Source organism: Rattus norvegicus, chromosome 14 (assembly GCF_036323735.1).
Source record: "Rattus norvegicus strain BN/NHsdMcwi chromosome 14, GRCr8, whole genome shotgun sequence".
NCBI classification, from domain to species: domain Eukaryota; kingdom Metazoa; phylum Chordata; class Mammalia; order Rodentia; family Muridae; genus Rattus; species Rattus norvegicus.
Window position 1 is genome coordinate 23,249,305 of NC_086032.1, and position 13,569 is coordinate 23,262,873.

Below are 13,569 nucleotides of genomic sequence, written 5' to 3' on the forward strand. Positions count from 1 at the left end.
AGATGGACAGTCTTTGAGATGTTCCTAACTATGTCTCTCTCCAAAATAAGGATAGAAAACTGGAACTGAATTTAAGAGCAACACACCCAGTTTCTTCATTCAATGTGTCCCTTATATTTAGAAGACATGGTGGAAATAATTCAGCCCAGGCAGAAACACAACACTTTAGACTACTTGTCTACCTCATAGAGTTTTCAGATCCTATAACAGCAAATATAAAATGCTATAACTGTTGAGATGAAAGGTCAGTTTTAGACTTAGCAACATGAGAAAAACTAGTTTATCAAATGAAGAAAGCCTAATCCATTTGTGTTTATGGATTCCAAGGTAGTATTCATGTTTCTCAGTGCTTGGCCATGAAAGAATTAGATCTCTCTTTAAAGTTTCAAATTCAGATTTGGGCGTTACTTGCCCAAATTGAAGTCTAAATTCAAACCAGTATTAACATTTTTGGTCAACATTGTGGGGCACGTCCGGCTACTATGGTCTTCTGGACATATCAAATAATGACTGTGTTTATTGTAGTTAAAGACTTTATCACGCCAATGCTGCTGAGACATTTGAAGATTTTTTTAGGTAAAAATAATTCTAAGACAAGTCATATTTGTCTGAAGCGCAACATAACTTCTCCCAAACAAGAATCATTTCTCTAATAAGTAGGTACTGTGTATCGTCTGTTTAGCACTGTGTTAAACTCTATGAATGAAATGCTGAATCCAGTCATTATTCTTTTCTAGTTTATGTTTTGGTGAAAGAAGCCAATGAATACATATAAAGAAAAAGTTTATGATACATACAATTAAAGGTTTTAATGAAGCAGGAAATTGAGAGATAGAGTGGTAAGAATGTTGATTAAGATATTGAAGTTAAGGCAGATGGAGGAATTAGAGAAAGGACTAAAGGAGCTGAAGGGGTTCACAACCCCATAGGAAGAACAACAATATCAACCAACCAGATTCCCAGGGACTAAACCACCAACTAGAGTATACATGGAGCTACCGATGGCTCCAACCAATATGTAGCAAAGGATAGCCTTGTTGAGCATCAGTGGGAGGAGAGGCCTTTGGTCCTGTAAGGGCTTAATGCCCCAGTGTTGGGGAATGCCAGGGCAGGGAGGCGAGAGTAGGTAGGTGGGGAACAACCTCATAGAAGCAGGGGTAGGGGAATTGGATAGGGGGTTTCCAGAGAGGAAACTGGGAAAGGGGATGGCATTTGAAATGTACGTAAACAAAGTATCTGATAAAAAGAAAGATATTGGAGTTAGTTCTTTGACTAACTGGTAGAATACTGTTTGAAAATCCATGCAGCCCAAGGACTTCGAAGTTTGGAGGTTTTAAATTGTTTCTACTATTTCACTAGAGCTAATAAGAAATAAATATTAGGTAAACTTATATTTCACTTGGATTTAACTTCAGTAGGTCATATATATCAAGAAATTTATCAGGGTTGGGGATTTGGCTCAGTGGCAGAGTGCTTGCCTAGGAAGCGCAAGGCCCTGGGTTTGGTCCCCAGCTCCGAAAAAAAGAACCAAAAAAAAAAAAGAAATTTATCAATTTCTTTTAAAATTTGTACTTTGGTGGAATGTAGATCTTAAATCATGTTCTCGTTGTTCTCTGAATTTAATTGGTAATGTTTTATTGTCTTTTATTCCATCTCTAATATTATTAGTTTCTATCTACTTTTTCTGAATTTTACTACCTTGGCTAAGAGTTTGGCAATCCATTAACATTTTCAACATGTTTTTGCATTCTTATTTTACTCAAATTTTATTCTCGATGACCTCATTCTAGCCGTGGATCCACACTTGGATTTAAAAATAGTGCATTCACTGGATGCCCTTTCCTCCAGTCTCTGCTCCACCCTTTTTCCCTGTATTTCCTCCTGTGAGCATTTTGTTTCCCCTTCTAAGAAGGACTGAATCATCCACATTTTGGTCTTCCTTTTTCTTGAGCTTCATATGGTCTATGAATTTTATGTTAGGTATTCTGAGATTTGGGACTAATATCCACTTTTAACAAAAGGTAGAGCGCATTCACAACAATGGGTTTTAAACAGGTGCTCAGTGCTGTGTGCTCATGCTGTCTTAGTCTTTCACCTAAGAGAAGGACAAAGGCACTCACGTTCACTGAGTAATAGATACCAGGTAGCAGGCTCTTACAACATCAGGTGCACAGAGTCTATTTTTGCCATGTAGCATTGTTTATGGGAAACATTTGATTATTTATTGCTGTTATATGTGGCTAAACAGCTTCAGCATCAGTAAACAGAATGAAGAATTTGGGTGGTGCTGCTGTGTCTGGGTTCTATGATGTATTTTCCTGCTATAATTTTGAACATTAACATTTCTGCCTTCTCTGGAGTTTCACATTTTCTTTGAAATGCAAGTTGAAAAACAAAAGGGATTGTGTGTGTGTGTGTGTGTGTGTGTGAGAGAGAGAGAGAGAGAGAGAGAGAGAGAAACAGAGACAGAGACAGAGACAGAGACAGAGACAGAGGGGGGCTGTTCCCCATCCCATCAACAAGGCATCCAGTTCAATATTCAGGTTGAATGACTGCAGAGTAACAGATTGAAATCTGCTATTACTATTTGGGTTATTTTGATTCAAACATGTTTGAAATTATTTCACTCAAGGTACTATTTTAGGCTCTCTCCTACAGAGCAATAATTATTGACCCTATTTTCAGCTAACAGCAGCATTTTGACTGAGGAATGACTCCACCTGCACATTCTTCACATGCGAGGAATAAAAGGCTAAAATGTTCAGCAAAGCACATTGTATACGTAAAAACAATCCAAAACCAGTAAATTCAGTTACTTGGAAACATTATAAGGAAATGTCACACCGTAACATTCATCTGCTCTATTTTATTCTTAACCCCCAGCACTTTTGTTGTTTCCTCAGCAGAGATTACTAACTCAAAAAAGCTTTTATTAAACATGCATGGTCTAAATGAAGCACTCACCCAACTGTAAATTTACTCAATGAGACTTCCTTGCAAATGACAATCGAGTGTGAATGTGCAACACAGCTTTGAATACCAGTGATTTAGGGCTACACAGGACTGGAGAATTTCCAGCAATAGACGGAGTGCAATTGATTGTGTGGTAAAAGGTAGGAAACTGAGAAGGTTCCCTGGTTCTCTGTTTGCCCTTTCATTTCCTTAAATCAGCAAAGTACTTACACTCAGAATTTATATTAATCACTTTTAGCAGTAACCTAGGGCTTAGAAAAGACACCATATCTACAAGTTAATCAGTACATTACTTCCAAGCCCCAGACCTTAACTCCTTCAGGGAAGGATGGGAGCTTCACACAGCTAAGACCAATTCCCACACAGGGCTTTTGTTCGCATGGTATACCATTTAGATGATTCTTATTTTTCATAATTGACTTCCTTCAGACTTTCTTTCAAGAGGTTAATGTGTGTGAAATATTACTTTAAACCAACATTAGAAATTTTAAAGTTGGTTGATACTGTTGTTCTTCCTGTGGTGTTGCAAACCTCTTCAGACCCCATCAGAGAGCTGCCAGGGACTAAACCACCAACCAATGAGTACACATGGAGTGACCTGTGGCTGCAGGCACATGGGTAGCAAGGATGGCATTGTCCAGCATCAATAAGAGGAGAAGCCCTTGGTCCTGTGAAAGCTCATTTTTCCAATGTAGAATAATGCCTGGGCATTGGGGTGGGAGTGGGTGGGTTGGAGTGGGAGAATCCTCATAGAAGCAGGGAGAGGAGGTAGGGGTATGGGAGGGGGGAAGGGGATAACATTTGAAATGTAAATATATAAAATAACCAAGAAAAATAAAATGAAAACAGGAAATTTTAAAGTTTAATTTAAAATGACACCTATCTGCATAAATACAACACTTGACATTAATGTTTATTGTCTGCAAAACGTTACTAAGCTGTTGTTTGGGAAACTTTTAGGCCCTGTGGGATTCATAGGTGAAAGGCATGGTCATGAAATGTAAACAATATTTGCCTTGTTAATAGGAAGAATGCAACAGACATTAAATTTACTATGTTTTATTTAATACACCTCTAATTCAGTACTGGAGAAGCCAAGTCTTGAGCATCTACATTCAAAAATTAAGTTTAGATTCCCATTATTTTTTTATGTCCATTTCTGGACAATATGTGAACCAGCAAATATGATAAATCTTGGACCAAAACTGATGGAGTGGTCACCATTTTAATCATTTAATTGCACTTCAGAAGATGAGTAAGCTCTGGAGATGCTCAATTCAAAAGTAATATATTTGTTGTCAGTCACAAATTGTGTGTCTTAATTCATCACCTGACTAGCCACATAAGTATAGTTTAAGAAGTAGCCAAAAGAAATTATTCTATTTATTTTTGATAATTTGATATATCAGTACAGTAATCATATCATTTCTCTCCTCCTCTTCTCTATGCAACCCTACCAAGTCCCTGTCAATATATGTAATATATATTACACACACACACACACACACACATATATATATATATATATATATATGTATATATATATATTACATGTTGGTTAGTAAATATACTTGGAACATGGAAAGTGGCACTATTAGAAGGTGTGGCCTTATTGGAATCAGTATAGCCTTGTTAGAGGAAGTGTATCACTATAAAAGTGGAGCTTTGATATCTCAAATGTGTGCTCAAGTCTGTCCAGTGTAATTCAATCCATCTTCCTGGCTGCCTTCAGATCAAGATGGAGAATTCTCATCTGTTTCTCCAGCACCATGTCTGCCTGCATGCTGCCACACTTCTTGCCATGATGATAATGGACTGGAACTTAAAATTGTAAGCCAGTCCCAATTAAATGTGTTCCTTTATGATAATTATCTTGGTCATGTTGTTCCTTCACAGAAATAAACCCCTAAGACAAAAATTGGTACCAGGAACTGGGGTATTGCTGCGATATTCCAGATCGTGCCTTTGTATGATGAATGTGAGTTTGGTGGACTTTAGATGGGCAAAGCTGTGGAATTCTTTAACTGGGGCTTAAGGGGCCACACTAGTAGATGCATGGAAGACAGAAAAAATTTCGTATGTTGTCTAGAGATTGCTCTTGAGATATTATGGTGAACAATGTGGCTGCTCTTTTTCCTTTTCTGAACAGTGTGCCAGAGGATAAGTTGAAGAGATACAGATTTATTATATTGATGAAGAAATCTCAAAAAAACCTAGCATAGACTTTATTCAGTAGTTCATTCTTATGAAGAGCACTTTAATCAAAGCTAACAAGCTTAGAAAGGAAAAAAATACAAAGGACTCCAAGATTAAAGGAGAACCAGGACATAAAATAGAGTTAAATCCTTTGTCTGAGTATATCCTATCCAGATAATCTTTGTGTTTGTGCAGTTGAACAAGGGATAGTTATATCATGTTGGGTGTTGTGATGACCTGGTTATTGTTTTCACTTGGACATATGGAGATATGACTGTGTATTAAATTGACAAGAGTGGATTAGGATGTGTACTCTTAGCTGTAACTTGGCTCTATCTGGAATGAACTACAGTTCAGAAATTATGAACCTGATCTTGTGTATGGAGGATGAGGGCTATTGATCTTGAGGCGTAGTGTCCAAAAAAAATTTAGTTCCAGCTTTAGTGATGCATTTTGAATCCCAGAAGGCAGAGGCCAGCATATGTCTGATTCCAAGGCCAGTCTGGTACAGAGTAAGCTTCAGGTAAAGAAAAGACAGAGACAGTAGTACTGGCAGTAAAGAAATTTATTGAAAATCAAAAATTGGCAAAGATGTAATAGAACCATATGGACACACACACACACACACACACACACACACACAGACACGGGCAGGTGTTATATGTGCTCTTTAAAAAAATTATTCTCTGGTTTGACTAAGTTACAGCTCAGTATGTTTTGATTAGATAGCATTTCTACACCCAGATAATTCTAGATTATTAATTATTAATGTTGGTAAACATTACATAATTTTTTCTGGTTTCAAATTAGATGCTATGTCATATTTTTAAGTGAGCAAAATGAAGTAAAAATACATTGCATATCTACAGGAAAAGCTGTAATTGATGAAGTGATAAAGTTAGCATTGAAAACTTCAAATAGTCTAGTAAGCTATATCATGGCTCTGATACACATAGAGTTTTTCTAGTTTTAGAATTTTCATTTTTGTATAGTTTTGCAGCTAAATTGTCAGTAGTTTTTATTTCAGAAAATTTCCCTGGTTTGGAAGAAATATTATAAGGTCACTGCAGTCTGAAACCAACTCTCAACTCTAGCACCTTGAAAGTGGAACAGGAAACTGAGTGAGAAAGGCCGGCATAACCTTCTAACCTTTCTTTTGTCCTTGATCAAAATACGAAAAAAAGAGGAATTCTAGAAATAAAATCTATCTTTTTCAGGATTTATAACCTTTATTTCCACTTGAAGAAGTGAAAAAAAAGTCTTGACACACTAATGTAAGCTGGTAGTGAGAAATTAATTTTGTTATCCAATATATTTAAACTTGTTTTTTTTTACCTTTAGGTTCTTCTAGCTTTGAGTAATTTGATGTTTTGAAACTATATTATGTTATAGACTTGAATGTGTATTTGCTGGCATTTGTACTTCTCTTGTACATGGTAGTTGAGCCTAGGGAAACATTCCTTTAGACAGATGGTTTTCTAGTACGTTGAAGTCTCTGACTTTTGGGGTATTCTCCTTGCGTTCTTTCTTAATATGTTGTTCAAAGATTTATGTGGAATATATATTCACTAAGAAGAAAAATATAGGTTGACTGCCAATATGCATTGAATAAATAATTTCTATATAGAAAAATATAGATACTATTTGAAAAAATTAGTCATTAACAAGTATTTTAAGTTTGATTTTAAAGAAAATCAAACTTAAATGTGTTTATTATTTTTAGTAATAGAAGAAAAGGCCTGAGGCCCTTCAATAACTTGAAATGTTTAATTAGATCCTATATTTTTCTGTTTCCTATAACTGTCATAAATTCCTTCCAGTTGGTCAATGTGTATAGAACAGAGTCACATTTAGTTCACAATTTAGAAGCTGAAAATCTAAGCTCAACCATTCCATTGATTTGTTCTCAGGTGAGGGCCCCATAGCAGACATAGCAAACAGATGAGAGTAGTGATCACAGAGAAAACCAAAAGCAGGGGTGAAATGTGTTATTTTGTAACATGCCTCCTTACAGAGAACTAAGTGGTATTCTACAACTGTAATAATTTCTCCCAAGTATCCTAGCTATGTGGTTCTGAGTCCTATCTCTTAAATATCCTAGAGTACCCAAGCATTGTTATGTCAATGATCAAGTCCCTAAAAATAAACTTTAAATTATAGCCAGATGGCAGTAGTCTTCAAGCTTAAAAATAGGAATACATATAGAAATTGAATTACTTTACTTCCTTATTGAATGTAACTTTAGTGTATTAGTTTTTCTGACTCCGAATCTAATGTTATTAAGACACTGATACCAAATTATATGCATTGACTAGGTAACTGATTATCTGAAGAACCAATGAGTATGCTTAGAAAAAAGATTTCAAGTTAACTTTTAGTTTTAAGAATATGATTATTTATATAAATGATTATTTTCTGATAAAATAAGGACAGACTACATACTTACCAGAACACTCACATGAAAATGCTCCCAGAATATATTGGTTGGTTTAAATAAATAACAAATATTAAAACAAGATAATTTATTAAGTAGATACTGTATACACTATCAGGTTCAATTACTTATCTAATTATTTAATGTTCTTCATCACATTGAAAATATGAGACAAAGAAATCATGTTTAACAATAAATTTGAATCTGAAAATAAAAAATAACTAAAAGTATCATCTTCAGTTTTGAATTATTTATTAAAATAATCATTCTACATTACAGAACACATGATACTGGGGATCTCAATGTTGAATAAAGCTAAAAAAAAAGGTCTTATGACAATACTACTGCTGAGCAGAATTAAGAAAATCAATATGAATATGTACAAACATCTGAAGGTACAAGCTTGAAATCTTTTAAAATGCATCTATTTCTAGATGACATCTATTTTTTTCCAACCATTGAAAGTCTAGTCTCAAGTATTTTATGTTTACTTTCTTTAATACAATGTAATGGTGAGTTTATTAATTATGGTTTTTCAAAGGAGCAGAGCTGAGAGAACGAGTATGCTAAAAGGTATTTATTAGATTGATTTACTGGTTTTGTAGTCCAACAATGGCTGTCTTCACAAGGCAGAACTGAGAATTCGATAGTTTCTCAGTGCATAAGACTGGATACTGCAGGACACCCAACTGGCACTAGGATCTCAAAAATTCCTGGGAGCCACTGGCATTCAGTGCACATTGGAAGGCTGATGAATCATGTTTCTGTCAACAGAGGATGTCAGCAACAACAATGACCATTGCATTTGCAATAACTAGTGGATGAATAAAGTGAACAAGCCAGAAGAATAATCTATTCAAGAGTAAAATGTTACCCTCAGACTCTTGTAAATCTGGGTCAGTGCTAGAATATGTTTTTCTTTTATCAGGGCTGACCTTTCTATTCCAATTAACAAGATAGTCACCGAGGTAAACTTAATGTAGGCAAACTCTTGTATGTGTGCCCAGAGGCTAGGTCCTGTTAGCAATCAGTGTTAATCATCACAATTGGAAAAAAATGCACTGAGTTCTATTTGATTAAGAATCTGAGATGAAGACAACTCTTATTGGATAAATATGTAAATAGGATAGTATTTAGGCAATCACAGGCACTATTTATCAACACCCACACTGTCTCTAACATAGTTTAGCAGTTATTTCTGTTTAAATGTGAAACTGCAGTTGTTATATAGAACACAGTAAATGACAAAAAAATGGATGGTTTACATCCAACTTGTCCACACATGATTTCGCCTTATTACTTTGAACAGATAGGTAGCAAATGAGTCAGCAATCATAAAAGGGTCAGCATACATGAGAATAGCAGTGACTTTTCATAACTCAGCAATGATTTTATCAGAATTTTCTTTGTCCTGAGCTTGTGGTGTGTTGTATGAGGTATTCTTTTCATCACAGTGACTGAATGTCTCATAAGAAGTCACTGAAGGGAGGAAAGAATAGATTTGGCTCAGGCATTGAGGGCATTTATTGTCCATCATGGTAGAGTAGGCAGGTGAAAAGCATGACTTGAGTAAGGCACTTGGAATGAGACAGCATCCTCACATCTCAACAGACCAGAAACAGGGGATTAGGAAATAAGTCCACACTGTCTGCCTCACAGCCTGTTGTGCAGAAACTCATTTTATCTCACATTATTTCTTCTTCCAAAGGTTCTACAGTCCTACAAAACAGTGAAATTAGCTGAGCAACAAACATTACAATGCAAGAGTTGATGAAGGACATTTAAAACATATTTCCTTTTTGAGATTATAATATGACCCAATTTCCTCCATTTTCCCCCTCCGTACAACCCTCCATTTACTACTTCTTCTGTTTTAAGTTCATGACCTCTGTTTTTTGATTATTGTTGCATACGCACACATATTTGGTGCAGGATGTTTGATCCCATTGTGGACACAGAGATGGTAAACTGGAAAAACCTATTTCCTACTGTGGTGTGGCTCAGCCCCAGCACATATTTTTAGTCGAAGAGCTTTCTGTAAATGTGAGCTAAATAAAGCCAACTCTACTTCAAGGGCCAGAGCAAGAAATTAGTTGACAGAGAGTAAACCAAGGAATAACCATGAAAGAGAAAGCCTTGCCTCCTTCCAGTTTCCTCTCCTCTTGCCTTTCTTTCCTCGCCCTATTCCTCAGGGCTTTCCAGTGTTGATCACAGCTATACTAAATTAATTATGTTGCTGTTTATAAATCCTGTATATAAGACTTGCCATTAGTCTTGTGAAATCAAAAGATATGAGTAAAACAGTGTTTTTTCTCAGAGGAACAAATATATGTACATAAGAGCTGCAATATTATAAAATATTATTATTATGCAATATAAATATTATATATTTTTCTTTTTTATTGGACATTTTTTTTGACATTTCAAATGTTATCCCCTTTCCAAGTTTCCCATGCACAACCCCCCTATCCCATCTCCCGTTCCCCTTCTTCTATGATTGTGTTACCCCACCCATCCACCCATCCACCCATTCCTTCCCACTTCCCTACCCTGATATTCCCCTACACTGGGTGATCAAGCCTTGGCAGGACCAAGGGCCTCTCCTACCACTGATGCTCAACAAGGCCATCCTCTGCTACATATGGAGCTGGAGCCATGAGTCTGTCCATGTGTACTCTTTGGGTACTTACTGGTTTAGCCCTGGAAGCTCTGGTTGTTGGTATTATTGTTCTTATGGGGTTGCACAGCACTTCAGCTCCTTGTATCCTTTCTCTAACTCCTCCAATGGGGACCTCATTTTCAGTTCAATGGTTGGCTGCAAGCATTTGCCTCTGTATTTGTCATGCTATGGCAGAGCCTCCCAGGAGACAGCTATATCAGGCTCCTGTCAGCATGTACTTCTTGGCATCAGCAATATTGTCTGGGTTTGGTGGCTGTATGTATATGGGCTAGATCCCCAGATGGGGCAGTCTCTGGATGGCCTTTCCTTTTGTGTCTGCTCCAAACTTTGTCTCCATAGATATTATATTATATATGCTTTTTATCTTTAAATATTCTTTGTATATTAACATTTTGATACTGACCAGTACTTAGAGAGAGATGTTTTCTTGTCATATTCTCATATATCATCTTACATTTATTTATATGTGATGAATGTGTGTGTGTGTGTCTATGTAGCTGTACATGAAAGAGGTGCAGAGTGTAAACCGAGATAGATGCAACACTGCCAGACATCCTCAAGTAGGTTCTACATTTCCATTTTGTGGGCTTTGATCATCAGGCTTCGTGGTAACTACCTTTACTCATTTCACTGACTCTCAAGTATAATTTACCTTAGAGATAAAAGAAAAATAATAACTTTTTAAAAACAAACAATGTATACTAATTAAACAATAACTGCTCATATTCACTATATTTTATTATTATATATAGGTTATATTTCCATTAGCTTAAAAATTCCATAATATATGAGATTAATTACAATATCTAATATACATTATGTTTGTCAACTTGAACAGATTTATGGAAGAAGTAAACATTTCTTTATAACCAAAAATTTCCTTTTATATTAATGAATGAATTTATGTTATATTAAGTCATATAGACAAAGTCATTTGAGGAAAAAATTAAAAATGTAATGCTTGTTTCAGAGATTTCTACAGTTTACCAAGTAGTAAGAAGGTATGAGAGACACACCAAAAATCACCCAGGGTTCTGTTGCTATTTTTCCTAATTTACTCAAATAAATAAAAATCTGCCGAGAATCATTAAACTGGCATGGAATTCTAAAACTCACAATCTTGCAGCTGAACTTAAATATTGCACTGTATTCCTGAGGGCTTCAGTTGTTATATAAACAGTGGACTGATAAAATACATCTGATTTTTGAGCACAAGAGTTTTGTTCCTGTAATGTTGCATCTGTTAGGTCTTTCGTACAAAAATGTTTTAATAGTAAAGCTCACAGGCATTTTTATATAAAAATAATTTTGGTGCATGCATGATGATAACCTACAAAATTATACCATATAGATTCATAGTTTTTAAAAGTTTGGCTTATCTTCAGGAAATGTCAATATAATGAAGACTTTTAAGCAATCAACACTGATGTAATTGATCAATGTGAATGAATCAAAAATGTATCAATTTTAAAGAAGAGTAAAACTCAAAAGGCAAATAAATAAATTTAAAAATTTAAAACCCTGAAACTCAAATACCCACTCAGTCATTTGCTGTTCTGTGGATCTGCTCTTACATGAGGTTTCCAATATTGATGAATAAGACTGATCTGAGAACTTTCAAAAAACTAACTTTTAAGGAATATACACCTTCTCATAATTACATGGTATTGATTCACATGAGTAGAATGCTTCTGTTTTGTGGTTTACTTTCCAGGTAAAGTTCTTGTAATACTAGATCCATAAAAGTATTACAGAATCAAAGCTTATTTTGAAGATCTTAAGGTTATTTGATCTCGGTCTTCTTTTGTTATTGGTTTTGTTTTGTTATTTGTTGCTGATGTATTTGTTTTAGAAGTTTTTATTTTTGTTTTAAATATGATCCTGTATTTTAGATTTGTTATATGTATACAGAGAAGGCTTTGTGTCTATGAGTACAGATACGCAGAGGAGAGTTATAGGTTACTTGAAGTAATAATTATAGGCCATCATGAGCCCCCTGATAGGTACTAGGAACAAAATGTGGTCATTTGTACTAGTAGATGACCTTAACCACTGAGTCATCTGTATAGCCCCTTGTACTTCAGTTTGTGAAATTAACATAATTATTAATTATTCTTATTCTATAGGAAAAATAAATTGAAATAGAAAAACTAATTTTAATTCACCACACACAAATACATGCCACTTCTGAAAAATATGTTTCTGTACTTCTGTTTATTGTCTCTAAAGTCACTTCGGGCAATGTACAGCCATCTGAAAAGATGACTGTATTTGTTGGTTTCTATTTCTTTTGGAGTTGGGGTCACTTGCTGTTGTGAATTTAACTTGAAATGTGAAACATTTTTCAAAGCAAAGCTTGGTTATAAAGGTTTTCAGAGATGAGTTCTTGCAGAAATGCCTCCCTCCAAATAATCTTCTCCTAGTTTATAATTGTTTTAAAATAACGACTTGGATTTTTCTATTCCCTTAATATGTGCTATATTTTTCTCTTTTGTACAAATATCAACTTGGTCAGAGACTAAACTTATTACAGAATTGTTAGGAGAATGACACAGATCTCATTTTCTTCTTTGTCCTTTCTTTGTTTCATCACATTTCTTTCTTGGCCTCATGTTGTTTTGATCCTTCTCTTAATGAATTCCTATACTCCCCTGTATTGGAAGGTCCTTTCCACTTTTTAAACTGAGTAAATAAGAAAGGAGACATTGACACGTACTTTGGATGTATTGTTCTTGAATTACTACTACTACTACTACTACTACTACTACTACTACTACTACTACTACTACTGCTGCTGCTGCTGCTGCTGCTGCTGCTGCTGCTGCTGCTGCTGCTACTACTACTACTACTACTACTATTATTATTATTATTATTATTATTATTATTATTATATCTTGACCACAGTTTTCCTTCCGTCTTCTCCTAGTCCCTACCACCCACCTCCCTTGTGTCTGTTCAATGCACTCTGTCTCCATTTCTCTTCAGAAAAGGGCAGCTCCCATGGATATCAACCAAACATAGCATATCAAGTTGTAGTAAGACTAGGCATGTTGCCTGGTATTAAGGCTGGACGGGGCAACCCAGTAGGGGGGAAGGAGTCCCTAAAGCAGGCCCTACTCCCACTGTTAGGAGTTCCACAAGAAGATCAAGCTACATGTAGAGAGCCTACCTAGGTCAGCCCCATGTAAGCTCGTGACTGTCAGTCTCTTGGAGGTGCTTTAAGCCTAGGTTAGTTGATTCCTTGGGCCCTTTACTTTCGGTACGTTGGCTGCTCTGGCTCTTACTA